Source organism: Oncorhynchus keta, chromosome 23 (assembly GCF_023373465.1).
Source record: "Oncorhynchus keta strain PuntledgeMale-10-30-2019 chromosome 23, Oket_V2, whole genome shotgun sequence".
Classification (NCBI taxonomy): Eukaryota; Metazoa; Chordata; class Actinopteri; order Salmoniformes; family Salmonidae; genus Oncorhynchus; species Oncorhynchus keta.
The window spans coordinates 44586618-44602024 of record NC_068443.1 but is presented as its reverse complement, the minus strand read 5'-3'; positions in this window follow the sequence as shown (position 1 = coordinate 44602024).

Below are 15407 nucleotides of genomic sequence, written 5' to 3'. Positions count from 1 at the left end.
TCCATTAGGCTTGTAGATTTTTAATTTCACCTTTATTTAACCAGGTAGGCTAGTTGAGAACAAGTTCTCATTTACAACTGCGACCTGGCCAAGGTAAAGCAAAGCAGTGCGACACAAACAACAACACAGAGTTACTCATGGAATAAACAAACATACAGTCAATACAGTCAACACAGTAGAAAAAAAGTCTATATACAGTGTGTGCAAATGAGGTAATATAAGGGAGGCAAGGCAATAAATAGGCCATAGTGGCAAAATAATTACAATTTAGCAATTAAACACTGGAGTGATAGATGTGCAGAGGATGAATTTGCAAGTAGAGATACTGGGGTGCAAAGGAGAAAAAAAATAACAGTATGGGGATGAGGTAGTTAGATGGGCAATTTACAGATGGGCAATGTAGAGGCGCAGTGATCTGTGAGCTGCTCTGACAGCTGGTGCTTAAAGTTAGTGAGGGAGATATGAGTCTCCAGCTTCAGTGATTTTTGCAATTCGTTCCAGTCATTGGCAGCAGAGAACTGGAAGGAAAGGCAGCCAAAATAGAAATTGGCTTTGGGGGTGACCAGTGAAATATACCTGCTGGAGCGAATGCTACAGGTGGGTGCTGCTCTGGTGACCAGTGAGCTGAGATAAGGTGGGGCTTTACCTAGCAAAGACTTATAGATGACCTGGAGCCAGTGGGTTTGGCATCGAATTTGAAGCGAGGGCCAGCCAACGAGAGCATACAGGTCGCAGTGGTGGGTAGTATATGGGGCTTTGGTAACAAAACAGATGGCACTGTGATAGACTGCATCCAATTTGCTGAGTAGAGTGTTGGGAGGCTATTTTGTAAATGACATCGCCGAAGTCAAGGATCAGTAGGATAGTCCGTTTTACAAGGGTATGTTTGGCAGCATGATTGAAGGAAGTTTTGTTGCGAAATAGGAAGACGATTCTAGATTTAATTTTGGATTGGAGATGCTTAATGTGAGTCTGGAAGGAGAGTTTACAGTCTAACCAGACACCTAGTTAAGGACCGTCCGGACGGGCGGGCAGGAGCTGGTAGCGATCGGTTGAAGAGCATGCATTTAGTTTTACTTGCTTTTAAGAGCTGTCAGAGGCCACGGAAGGAGAGTTGTATGGCATTGAAGCTCGTTTGGAGGTTAGTTAACACAGTGTCCAAAGAAGGGACAGAAGTATACAGAATGGTGTCGTCTGCGTAGAGGTGTACCAGAGAATAACCAGCAGCAAGAGGAACATCATTGATGTATACAGAGAAAAGAGTCGGCACGAGAATTGAACCCTGAGGCACCCACACAGAGACTGCCAGAGGTCTGGACAACAGGCCCTCCGATTTGACATACTGAACTCTGTCTGACAAGTATTTGGTGAACCAGGTGAGGCAGTAATTTGAGAAACCAAGGCTGTTGAGTCTGCCGATAAGAATGTGGTGATTGACAGAGTCAAAAGCCTTGGCCAGGGCTATGAATACAGCTGCACAGTAATGTCTCTTATCGATGGAGGTTATGATATCGTTCGGAACTTGAGCGTGGCTGAGGTGCACCCATGACCAGCTCGGAAACCAGATTGCATTGTCGAGAAGGTACGGTGGGATTCGAAATGGTCGGTGATCTGTTTGTTAACTTGGCTTTGTTAGTACACAATTATTGTCTGGACTGTAAACTGCAGGTATGTAGGCTAATTTGAATAACCACTCAAACATCCTTTTGAATGCATGTTTCAAGCCAAAACTAAGCTCTGATTATACAACCATTTGGATCAGTTATGGTAGTGACAGGTGTGCTCCATAACAAGCAGCCTGGAGACCAAGAGGCCAGAGAGGGAGCACACATGACAAATTACATGGTTAAAAATGGAAACACTTTTCCTACCCCACACACTTGACTGCTGAATCAAGTGCACCTACCGCCAACAGCGCCCCCCCCCCATAAAAAGGAATTCAAGGCTTTATTGTTGGGTTTGTTACAGAAATGTTTGGTGATAGACTTGCGATCGACTGATTGGTGACCACTGTTCTAAAGAATCCAAAAACACACGATCTAGCAGCGGTGGAATCTGCTGCTCGATCCGCTTGCAGCTCGATTTCCAATGGTCGTTGTGAGAATCAGTCAGTTGGTTAACAGTCGTGAAGTTACCAAAAATAAAAAAAGAAGAAGAAGAAGTTACCAAAAAAAGTTCAAAACAGGTCATTGTAGCTATTGTGTTTGTAGTCGTTTATTTTGTCACAGCCGCTAATTATGACATTGTAGCTAGCTTAATTTCTGGATTGTTCATGGCTGTTGTCAAATTTTCAACTGTCAGCTAATGTCAATGTTAGCTAGCTGGCTATCTTAGCTAATTGTTAGATTAGGTAGGTGAATATATTTAGGATCTAGCCGTTAGTTAGCTAATTGAATAACTAACTAATACTGACTGTAGACCCTGCCACATACCTAGTGTTTTTGTTTGTTAAACATCGGTAATATAGCTAAGACTAGGCAAGACAGTAGCCGGTTAACATACTGTAGCTAGCTAACATTATCACAGTTAGCAAACGTTAAGCTAGCTCTGTCCAGTGAGTCACAAAAGACTTGTGCGAAGTGATGAGTCGTTCACAAACAAACAGATCTTTTGGTCGGGAACGTCGGGAACCGAATCGCATTGGTGAAAAGAGCAGTTCATTTGGCTCCCTGATTTGCATAATGCTATTCCCACTTTTTGGCCTCAAAACAACGTTTTTCTGCAGTCATTCACACAAAGAAAATAAGGAAATACTGGCGACGCACATCAGATGATCCCGCCTCTACCACCGTTCCATTGGTCAATGTGAGATCACTGGAAAATAAACGTGATGAGCTCCGTTCGAGACTATCCTACCAAAGGGACATCAAAAACTGTAATAGTTTGTGTTTCACCGAGTCGTGGCTGAACGACGACACAGATAATATAGAGCTGGGTGGGTTTTCTGTGCATCGGCAGGACAGAACAGCTACGTCCCGTAAGACGAGTGGTGGTGAGTTTATTTGTCAATAACAGCTGGTGTGCGCTGTCTAATATTAAAGACTGTAGACTGACTGTAGACCCTGCCACATACCTCTTGTGGCAGAACCGTTGAATTGCGACTCTACTTTTCTCTATACTGATGCTTAGCTTGTTTGATTGCCTTGCGGAGGGAATAGCTACACTGCTTGTATTCGGTCATGTTTCCGGTCACCTTGCCCTGGTTAAAAGCAGTGGTTTGCGCTTTCAGTTTCGCACGAATGCTGCCATTATTCCACGGTTTCTGGTTGGGGAATGTTTTAATAGTTGCTGTGGGTACGACATCGCCAATGCACTTGCTAATAAACTCGCTCACCGAATCAGCGTATTCGTCAATGTTATTGTTTGACGCAATGCGGAACATATCCCAATCCACGTGATCGAAGCAATCTTGAAGCGTGCAATCAGATTGGTCGGACCAGCATTGAACAGACCTGAGCGCGGGAGCATCCTGTTTTAGTTTCTGTCTGTAAGGTTGGAAGGAACAAAATGGAGTCGTGGTCAGCTTTTCCGAAAGGAGGGCGTGGGATGGCTTTATATGCGTCGCGGAAGTTACAATAATAATGATCCAGGGTTTTACCAGTCCTGGTTGCGCAATCGATATGCTGATAGAATTTAGGGAGTCTTGTTTTCAGATTAGCCTTGTTAAAATCCCCAGCTACAATGAATGCAGCCTCAGGATATGTGGTTTACAGTTTACATAGAGTCAAATACAGTTAGTTCAGGGCCATCGATGTGTCTGCTTGTGGGGGAATATATGTGGCTGTGATTGTAATCAAAGAGAATTCTTTTGATAGATAATGCAGTCAACATTTGATTATGAAGAATTCTAAGTCAGGTGAACAGAAGGACTTGAGTTCCTGTATGTTGTTATGATCACACCACGTCTCGTGCCCCCCCGCCCCTCTTCTTTGCGTGAAGAAACCAGCTGGCTGTACCGACTCCGATAGCATGTCTCGAGTGAGCCATGTTTCCGTGAAGCAAAGAACGTTACAGTCTCTGATGTCTCTCTGGAATGCTACCCTTGCTCAGATTTCATCAACCTTGTTGTCAAGAGACTGGACATTGGGGAGTAGTATGCTAGGGAGTGGTGCGCGATGTGCCCGTCTCCGGAGCCTGACCAGAAGACCACTTTGACACAGGATCCACTTCGGGAAAGTCGTATTCGTAATGATGGTGAGTTGACGTTGCTCTTATATCCAGTAGTTCCTCCCGACTGTATGTAATAAAACCTATTATTACCTGGGGTACCAATGTAAGAAATAACACGTAAAAAAACTAAATACTGCATAGTTTCCTAGGAACGTGAAGCGAGGCGGTCATCTCTGTCAGCGTCGGAGGTTCTGACCACTACTCCGATGCAGACAAGATACAAGGTTTATGTGAAATGTTACATATACAGCTGGACAAAATGAAAACGGATACAGTGACAGTGCGCACCGAGGAAGAGAGGCCACAGACAGACAGAGCTGAAACTTCACAGCTTGACATGTATGATGAAATCCTGGTTGAGAAGAACAGGGCTCCGGGCAGCCGAGCGGAAATGGAGGAAAACTCGCCTCCCTGCGGACCTGGCATCCTTTCACTCCCTCCTCTCTACATTTTCCTCCTCTGTCTCTGCTGCTAAAGCCACTTTCTACCACTCTAAATTCCAAGCATCTGCCTCTAACCCTAGGAAGCTCTTTGCCACCTTCTCCTCCCTCCTGAATCCTCCCCCTCCCTCCTCCCTCTCTGCAGATGACTTCGTCAACCATTTTGAAAAGAAGGTCGATGACATCCGATCCTCGTTTGCTAAGTCAAACGACACTGCTGGTTCTGCCCACACTGCCCTACCCTATGCTCTGACCTCTTTCTCCCCTCTCTCTCCAGATGAAATCTCGCGTCTTGTGACGGCCGGCCGCCCAACAACCTGCCCGCTTGACCCTATCCCCTCCTCTCTTCTCCAGACCATTTCCGGAGACCTTCTCCCTTACCTCACCTCGCTCATCAACTCATCCCTGACCGCTGGCTACGTCCCTCCCGTCTTCAAGAGAGCGAGAGTTGCACCCCTTCTGAAAAAACCTACACTCGATCCCTCCGATGTCAACAACTACAGACCAGTATCCCTTCTCTCTTTTCTCTCCAAAACTCTTGAGCGTGCCGTCCTTGGCCAGCTCTACCGCTATCTCTCTCAGAATGACCTTCTTGATCCAAATCAGTCAGGTTTCAAGACTAGTCATTCAACTGAGACTGCTCTTCTCTGTATCACGGAGGCGCTCCGCACTGCTAAAGCTAACTCTCTCTCCTCTGCTCTCATCCTTCTAGACCTATCGGCTGCCTTCGATACTGTGAACCATCAGATCCTCCTCTCCACCCTCTCCGAGTTGGGCATCTCCGGCGCGGCCCACGCTTGATTGCGTCCTACCTGACAGGTCGCTCCTACCAGGTGGCGTGGCGAGAATCTGTCTCCTCACCACGCGCTCTCACCACTGGTGTCCCCAGGGCTCTGTTCTAGGCCCTCTCTTATTCTCGCTATACACCAAGTCACTTGGCTCTGTCATAACCTCACATGGTCTCTCCTATCATTGCTATGCAGACGACACACAATTAATCTTCTCCTTTCCCCCTTCTGATGACCAGGTGGCGAATCGCATCTCTGCATGTCTGGCAGACATATCAGTGTGGATGACGGATCACCACCTCAAGCTGAACCTCAGCAAGACGGAGCTCCTCTTCCTCCCGGGGAAGGACTGCCCGTTCCATGATCTCGCCATCACGGTTGACAACTCCATTGTGTCCTCCTCCCAGAGCGCTAAGAACCTTGGCGTGATCCTGGACAACACCCTGACGTTCTCAACTAACATCAAGGCGGTGTCCCGTTCCTGTAGGTTCATGCTCTACAACATCCGCAGAGTACGACCCTGCCTCACACAGGAAGCGGCGCAGGTCCTAATCCAGGCACTTGTCATCTCCCGTCTTGATTACTGCAACTCGCTGTTGGCTGGGCTCCCTGCCTGTGCCATTAAACCCCTACAACTCATCCAGAACGCCGCAGCCCGTCTGGTGTTCAACCTTCCCAAGTTCTCTCACGTCACCCCGCTCCTCCGCTCTCTCCACTGGCTTCCAGTTGAAGCTCGCATCCGCTACAAGACCATGGTGCTCGCCTACGGAGCTGTGAGGGGAACGGCACCTCAGTACCTCCAGGCTCTGATCAGGCCCTACACCCAAACAAGGACACTGCGTTCATCCACCTCTGGCCTGCTCGCCTCCCTACCACTGAGGAAGTACAGTTCCCGCTCAGCCCAGTCAAAACTGTTCGCTGCTCTGGCCCCCAATGGTGGAACAAACTCCCTCACGACGCCAGGACAGCGGAGTCAATCACCACCTTCCGGAGACACCTGAAACCCCACCTCTTCAAGGAATACCTAGGATAGGGTAAGTAAGGGTAAGTAATCCTTCTCACCCCCCTTCTCACCCCCCCCCAACAAGATTTAGATGCAAGTGGCTGTTCCACTGGTTGTCATAAGGTGTATGCACCAATTTGTAAGTCGCTCTGGATAAGAGCGTCTGCTAAATGACTTAAATGTAAATGTAAATGTAGAATGAAATGACTGAACAAATTATCAACGAAACCGCACAGCAAGTAAGTGAAAGAAATAGGTTTTGATTATGTTTTACTGGTAATGAGGACATACGTAAATTCCCCAAAAATAACTTTTGGGTCGGTGTGTGGTGTGGTGTGTGGGTGTGTGTAACCTTTATTTAACCAGGCAAGTTAGTTAAGAGCAAATTCTTATTTACAATGACGGCCTACCCCGGCCCAACTCGGAACGACGTTTGGCTAATTGTGCGCACCCTATTGGAGTCCCAATCATGTCCGGATGTGATACAGCCTGGGTTCGAACCAGGGACTGTAGTGACGTCTCTTGCACTGAGATGCAGATGAGATGCCTTAGACCGCTGCGTCCGTGTGTATGTTAACTATTTAACTGTACTAGAATACTTAAAAGGGCACTAAAATGTAAAATATTGGTTATCGGTATCGGTGTCCAGACAAATTTAAATCCGTTTTATCAATTATTTTACCAGCATGTCACATGTGCAACCAGAGAACAAACAATTCCATGCCACCTTTACTCCACACACAGAGATGCGTACAAAGCTCTCCCTCGCCCTCCATTTTGCAAGTCTGACCATAACTCTATCCTTCTGACTCCTACCAGTGACTCGCTCAATACGGAAGTTGTTAGATTATGAGGATGCTACGCTTACAGGACTGTTTTGATAGCACAGACTGGTATATATTCCAGGATTCATCCAATGGCAATGAGGAGTATACTAACTCAGTCACCGGCTTCATCATAAGTGCATCGACGACGTCATCCCCACAGTGACCGTACATACATATCCCAACCAGAAGCCATGGATTACAGGCAACATCTGCACCGACCTAGAGCTGGACATTAATCCAGATTCATATAATAAATCTCGCTATGCCATCAGATGAATAATTAACAGGCAAAGTGTCAATACAGGACTAAGACTGAATCCTACTACACCGGCTTTGACGCTCGTCAGGGCTTGCAAACTATTAAAGTAAAAGCATCACAAACGATTATGTTAGGTCACCACATAGCCACAGAAAAACACAGCCATTTTTCCAGCCAGAGTCACAAAAACCACAAATAGAGATACAATTAATCATTAACCTTTGATCATCTTCATCAGATGACACTCAGATGACACTCATAGGACTTCATGTTACACAATACATGTATGTTTTGTTTGATAAAGTTCATATTTATCAAATATGAGTTTACATTGGCGTGTTACATTCACTAGTTCCAAAAACATCCAGTGATTTTGCATAGCCACATCATTCAACATAAATACTCAACATAAATGTAGATGATAATACAAGTTATACACATGGAATTATAGATATACCTCTCCTTAATGCAACCGCTGTGTCAGATTTCAAAAAAACTTTACGGAAAAAGAAAACTACGCAATAATCTGAGACGGCGCTCAAAAGTAAAAGTCACAATTAGCCGCAATGATGTCGTCAACATAAACAAGAAATTACATGATAACTATTCCCTTACCTTTGATGATCTACATCAGAATGCACTCCAGGAATACCAGGTCCACAATACATGTTTGTTTTGTTCGATAATGTCCGTTATTTATGTCCAAATACCTTCTTTTGTTTGTGTTTGGTATACATATCCAAAAGCTCATTCTGGTCAGCGTTACGTCAGACAAAAACTTCAAAAAGTTATATTACAGGTCGAAGAAACATTTCAAACTAAGTACAGAATCAATCATTAGGATGTTTTTAACATATAGCTTCAATAAAGTTCCAACCGGAGTATTCTTTTGTGTCGTCATGACCATATCCATGAGGAATAAGGAAAATGGCTGACTGCTAGACACCTGTTAGATTCTGCTCTCATTCACTCCCACAACACAGGAGAAGTCTCATTCAAATTTCTATAGATGGTTGACATCTAGTGGAACCCCTAGGCAGTGCAACATCATTAATATCTCAAGGGGATTTCATTGGGGACTGTGGTGAATACATACAAAGCTCAGATTTCTCACTTCCTGTTTTGATTTCTCCTCAGGATTTGCCTGCCATATGAGTTCTGTTATAATCACAGACATCGTTCAAACAGTTTTAGAAACTTTAGAGCTTTTTCTATCCAATACTAATATGCATATATCAGCAACTGAGACTGAGGAGCAGGCCGTTTACTTTAGGCAACTTATTCATCCCCCAGCCATAAGAAGTTAAGGGCTTGTAAGCAAGCATTTCACTGTAAGGTTTACACCTGTTGTATTCGGTGCATGTGACAAATACAATTTGATTTGAAGTAACAAAAATAAATGTCAAAGAGGGGAAATGGTCAGAGAAAAGTTTTGCAAGCCGTCGAATAATTTGTCTGGTAAAAATGTATTTGAATGCGCATTTCACGATCTGACATAATGGTAGCCTACCTTCTGGGCTTTATATTGGAGATTTTGCAATTATTTCATGGTACAAGGTGGGTTTTTAAGCATTTTGAACTAAGATCCAAAGAACAGCCCTTAGCCGTGGTATATTGGCCATATTTCACACCCCCTCGTGCCTTATTTCTTAAATATAACACACAGTGCTTTGAATAAACTATTGAGAATTGCAATGGATGACAACTGGATGGATGTTAGGATGTTTTTTAAGGTAAAAAAAACTAAGAAATACATTTCAGTTCTAACAATCGATAGTAGATTTGTACATCATGTGAATATACTGTTTATATACAGTACCTGTCAAAAGTTTTAGAACACCCACCCATTCAAGGGTTTTTCTTTATTTTGTATTATTTTCTACATTGTAGAATAATAGTGAAGACATCAAACATGTGAAATAACACATGGAATAACCAAAAAAGTGTTAAACAAATCAAAATATATTTATATTTGAGATTCTTCAAATAGCCACCCTTTGCCTTAATGACAGCTTTGCACACTCTTGGCATTCTCTCAAACAGCTTCACCTGGAATGCTTTTCCAACAGTCTTGAAGTAGTTACCACATATGCTGAGCACTTGTTGGCTGCTTTTCCTTCACTCTGCCATCCAACTCATCCCAAACCATCTCAATTCGGTTGAGGTCGGGTGATTGTGGAGGCCAGGTCATCTGAAGCAGCACTCCATCACTCTCCTTCTTGATAAAATAGCCCTTACACAGCCTGGAGGTGTGTTGGGTCATTGTCCTGTTGAAAAACAAATGATATTCCCACTATGCCCAAACCAGATGGGATGGAGTATTGCTGCAGAATACTGTGGAAGCCATGCTGGTTAAGTGTGCCTTGAATTCTAAATAAATCACAGAGACTGTCACCAGCAAAGCACCCCCACACCATAACACCTCCTCCTCCATGCTTCACGGTGGGAAATAAACATGCAAAGATCATCCGTTCACCCAGACCACGTCTCACTAAGACACCAATTTGGACACATTTCCACGGTTTAATGTCCATTCCTCGTGTTTCTTGGCCCAAACTAGTCTCTTATTATTATTGGTGTCATTTAGTAGTGGTTTCTTTGCAGAAATTCGACCATGAAGACCTGATTCACACAATCTCCTCTGAACAGTTAACTTCTGTTACTTGAACTCTGTGAAGCATTTATTTGGGCTGCAATTTCTGAGGCTGGGAACTCTAATTAACTTATCCTCTGCAGCAGAGGTAACTCTGGGTCTTCCATTCCTGTGGATCTCCTCATGAGAGCCAGTTTCATTATAGCGCTTGATGGTTTTTGCGACTGCACTTGAAGAAACTTTCAAAGTTCTTGAAATTGTCCATATTGACCGACCTTCATGTCTTAAAGTAAGGACGGACTGGCGTTTCTCTTTGCTGATTTGAGCTATTCTTGCCATAATATGGACTTGGTCATTTACCAAATTGAGCTTTTTTAGGTACTCCATTCCCAAACTTGAAGCCCTCTGTCCCCAGGAGGAAAGACCAGGAAAAAGTGTTGGTACAAGGTACAACGTCCTATTGAGGAAATGTAAGATGACTCAATGTCGTATTTAGAGTTACTGACATGAATACAAGCATATACAAGCAATCAATCAAATGTATTTTATAAAGCCCCTTTTACATCAGCAGTTGTCACAATGTGCTTATAGAGATACCCAGCCTAAAACACAGAAGAGCAAGCAATGCAGATGTACAAGCACAGTGACTAGGAAAAACTCCCTAGAAAGGCAGGAACCTAGGAAGAAACCCAGAGCCAGGCTCTGAAGGATTGCCATTCTTCTTCTAGCTGTGCTGGTGGAGATTATAAAAAAGGTACAGCCTTTTAGGCCAGATCGTTCAAGACATTTAAATGTTCATAGATGACCGACAGGGTCAAATAATAATCACAGTTGTTGTAGAGGGTGCAATAGTTCAGCACCTCAGGAGTAAATGCCAGTTGGCTCTTCATAGCTGAGAATTTATAGGTTGAGATAGTGGGTCCGGTAGAGAGAGACAGGATCAAACAGAAGGTCTGGGACAAGGTAGCACTTTCGGTGATCCCTGAGCAGGTCCGCGTCCCATAGTCGCAGCAGACAGAAACAGCAGAGACTGGATCAACAGCATGACCAGTTGGACTGGGGACAGGGACAACCAGGAGTCATCAGGACAGATATTCCTGAGGCATGTTCCTAGAGCTCAAGTCGTGCATCCTTTAATAGTCCATGTCCTTAGTAGAGTGACCTTCAAATGTAATATTTGACACTTGTTCTCTGTGTATGTAAACCATTATTGTGTGGCAAAACAGCTGTCACCTAAGTGTAACATACAGTGGGGCAAACAATTATTTAGTCAGCCACCAATTGTGCAAGTTCTCCCACTTAAAAAGATGAGAGAGGCCTGTAATTTTCATCATAGGTACAGAAAATCACATTGTAGGATTTTTTAATGAATTTATTTGCAAATTATGGTGGGAAATAAGTATTTGGTCACCTACAAACAAGCAAGATTTCTGGCTCTCACAGACCTGTAACTTCTTCTTTAAGAGGCTCCTCTGTCCTCCACTCGTTACCTGTATTAATGGCACCTGTTTGAATTTGTTATCAGTATAAAAGACACCTGTCCACAACCTCAAACAGTCACACTCCAAACTCCACTATGGCCAAGACCAAAGAGCTGTCAAAGGACACCAGAAACAAAATTGTAGACCTGCACCAGGCTGGGAAGACTGAATCTGCAATAGGTAAGCAGCTTGGTTTGAATAAATCAACTGTGGGAGCAATTATTAGGAAATGGAAGACATACAAGACCACTGATAATCTCCCTCGATCTGGGGCTCCACGCAAGATCTCACCCCGTGGGATCAAAATGATCACAAGAATGGTGAGCAAAAATCCCAGAACCACACGGGGGGACCTAGTGAATGACCTGCAGAGAGCTGGGACCAAAGTAACAAAGCCTACCATCAGTAGCACACTACGCCACCAGGGACTCAAATCCTGCAGTGCCAGACGTGTCCCCCTGCTTAAGCCAGTACATGTGTCCAGGCCCGTCTGATGTTTGCTGGAGAGCATTTGGATGATCCAGAGAAGATTGGGAGAATGTCATATGGTCAGATGAAACCAAAATATAACTTTTTGGTAAAAACTCAACTCGTCGTGTTTGGAGGACAAAGAATGCTGAGTTGCATCCATAGAACACCATACCTACTGTGAAGCTTTGGGGGTGGAAACATCATGCTTTGGGGCTGTTTTCCTGTAAAGAGACAGGACTACTGATCCGTAAAGGAAAGAATGAATGGGGCCATGACCAAATACTTATTTTCCACCATAATTTGCAAATAAATTCATGAAAAATCCTACAATGTGATTTTCTGGATTTTTTCCCCCTCATTTAGTCTGTCATAGTTGAAGTGTACCTATGATGAAAATTACAGGCCTCTCTCATCTTTTTAAGTGGGAGAACTTGCACTGACTAAATACTTTTTTTTTTTGCCACACTGTAACGCCTTGCGTCATCCAATGGTGGCTCCTTGCAGGGAGACAGCATTGTGGAGCTGGTCTGAGTCCTGCTGCGTTGGTCATGGCCAGTTCGTACTATCACGTTTTACCGAAGACCCAGGTGCAGACAGTGTCGAAGTAACAAAAGTTTATTACTAGAACAAGGGGCAGGCAAAACGACAGGTCAAGGGCAGGCAGAGGTCAGTAATCCAGATCAGAGTCCAACAGGTACAGAACAGCAGGTAGTCTCGGGGTCAGGGCAGGCAGAGGTCAGTAATCCAGATCAGAGTCCAACAGGTACAGAACGGCAGGCAGTCTCAGGGTCAGGGCAGGCAGAGGTCAGTAATCCAGTGTGGTGGGTCAAGGTACTGGACGGCTGGCTCAGGGTCAGTACAGGCAGAATGGTCAAAACCAGGAAAACTAGAAAACAGGAACTATAGAAAAGACAGGAGCAAGGTGAAACCGCTGGTAGGCTTGACGAACAAACCTAACTGGCAACAGACAAACAGAGGACACAGGTATAATACATAGGGGATATTGAGGGGAGATGGGAGACACCTGGTGGTGGGTGGAAACAAGCACACAGACAGGTGAAATAGATCAGACAAAACCAAACGAATGGATGCACTTATAAATGCTGCAAAATTTAGATGAGTTGGAGTCGGATGGAGGATCAGATATTGAGCTTGAAATCTACATTGCTGATGAAGAGTCTTCTTCTGATTCTGACTTCGAACCTCCAACTCCGATTGCCTGAGCCTCGCCTTAGAAAAACCAGTACAGAGCCAACTGAGACAGTGATCACAACTACCACGGTGAGACAAGAGTCTGGGAGGGATGGCACAGTTTGGGTAGAAAAGAGTGACGAATTTACGTGCAGATGTTGCAGCACATCAGAGATTGTATTGTTACTCATGCAAACAGAAAAGGGAAGAGTACATGGGACATGTCTATGGATGAACTCAAAGCATTTATTTATTTATTCTTGTATGTCCACGGGTTATACAGCAGAAAAAAGATGGATGTGGAATCATTTAGATCTGATAGGTAAGGGGTGGACTTTTTCCGAAACCATGCAATTATGGGACACTTGCGGCAGGTGCTCACGAAACAAGGCCCATGAAAGCGGTGTCTTGTAACTGATTTGTTTATGGGGCTTGCTCCCACAAAGCCCCAAAGCTGTGTGCTGATTGTGGACCCAAAGCACAAAGGGAAGACGAGATTGATAAATGCGTAAATGCACACGTATAAGGCACAATACGGTGTCCTACACAATCAAACATTATTATTATTATTATTTTATCTTGTCATGAATATATTTCCAAAAATATGTATTTATGCAATTCATCCAATACAATTGTTCATGCACTGGTGCTTTTGATTAGGAATATGGCAAATCATTTGGCTGGTTATATTATTATTGTCATATATTTATATCATCTCTTTCATTTCTACTTTGTCAAAAGAAACGGTAACTGGACTTTATTAATTACTATAACTATTACCAATTGAATCTACAAATAAAGTCGATCAAATGGATTTTTATTGTTGGGAAATTATAATAATATATGCCATTTAGCAGACGCTTTTATCCAAAGCGACTTACAGTCATGTGTGCATACATTCTACGTATGGGTGGTCCCGGGAATCGAACCCACTACCCTGGCGTTACAAGCGCCATGCTCTACCAACATTATTATTATCATTATTTTATTGTAAGGGAAACGAAAATAGGCCCACATTTTTTCCAGGATTATAGAAAACATAAAAAAATAACTATTGTAATTTTTACATTGTTAATATACTGTATTTCCACTAATATGTCTTCATGCAGTTAATACTTGAGTTTACTTTTATCAAGCGTTTGCTTATGTTTGCGCAACTTGCGAGTGAATATGAATCTGATGTAAATGCTAAAGAGGACAACCGACAACGTTCTCTTGCAGGTACATATAGGCTGAAAGGCCAGGTAGTTCTAGTGTTGAGGCATAAAGCCATAATCAAGGCATATATATAATTAGAAAATTCAAAAGATATGTGGCCTGATCTAGTCGCTTCATAACAACATTTTGCACATTATAAGCACTAAAAAGGTGATATAGATGAAGTTTAAAGGCTTTGGTTCCTATGCTTCCAGTGCCATTCGAATAATTAGAAAATTAAAAGATATGTGGCCTGAACTAGTCGCTTAAAAAAAAAACAGGACCTGAATCTGTGCAATAGAAACTCTAGTTTCTGTTGCAACCCCCCGATAATAAATACATCCCAACCTGTGAACCCATGTAGCCAAGACGGAAAATGGAAGCCTAGTAATTCCACTCGATTGTGAGAAAGGACAGTTTCTCGCAAAACCCACAGATTTGGACAATTTGAACACGTGCACTGTCTCAGTTGAAATTGTCCAAAATAACCATTGAATGGTCGCGTATCACACAGTGCAACGTGTCATACAAAGGTACCATTCAAAGGCGTGTGGGGTACCACATATCACCATTATGAATGGTGTAATTGGTAATAAGATTTCCACCTTTTAACCTCAGTCTAAGCCGGTGGTGGAGGGGTACTAAGCTAAAATATGGAATTGTTTTAAGATGGTCACACCATGGCTCATTTAGCTATTTGATTTTGAATAACAGACCCCTGTAGCTACAGTACCAGTCAAAGGTTTGGACACACCTACTCATTCAAGGGTTTTTCTTTATTTTTACTATTTTCTACATTGTAGAATAATAGTGAAGACATCAAAACTATGAAATAACACATATGGAATCATATAGTAATCACCCACGTACACACACACACACAGACTAGTTTACTTTATTAGAATAATTGGTTAGATAGATTAAATCAAAATGTCATTTGTCACATGCGCCGAATACAACAGTGAAATGCTAACTTACAAGACAATG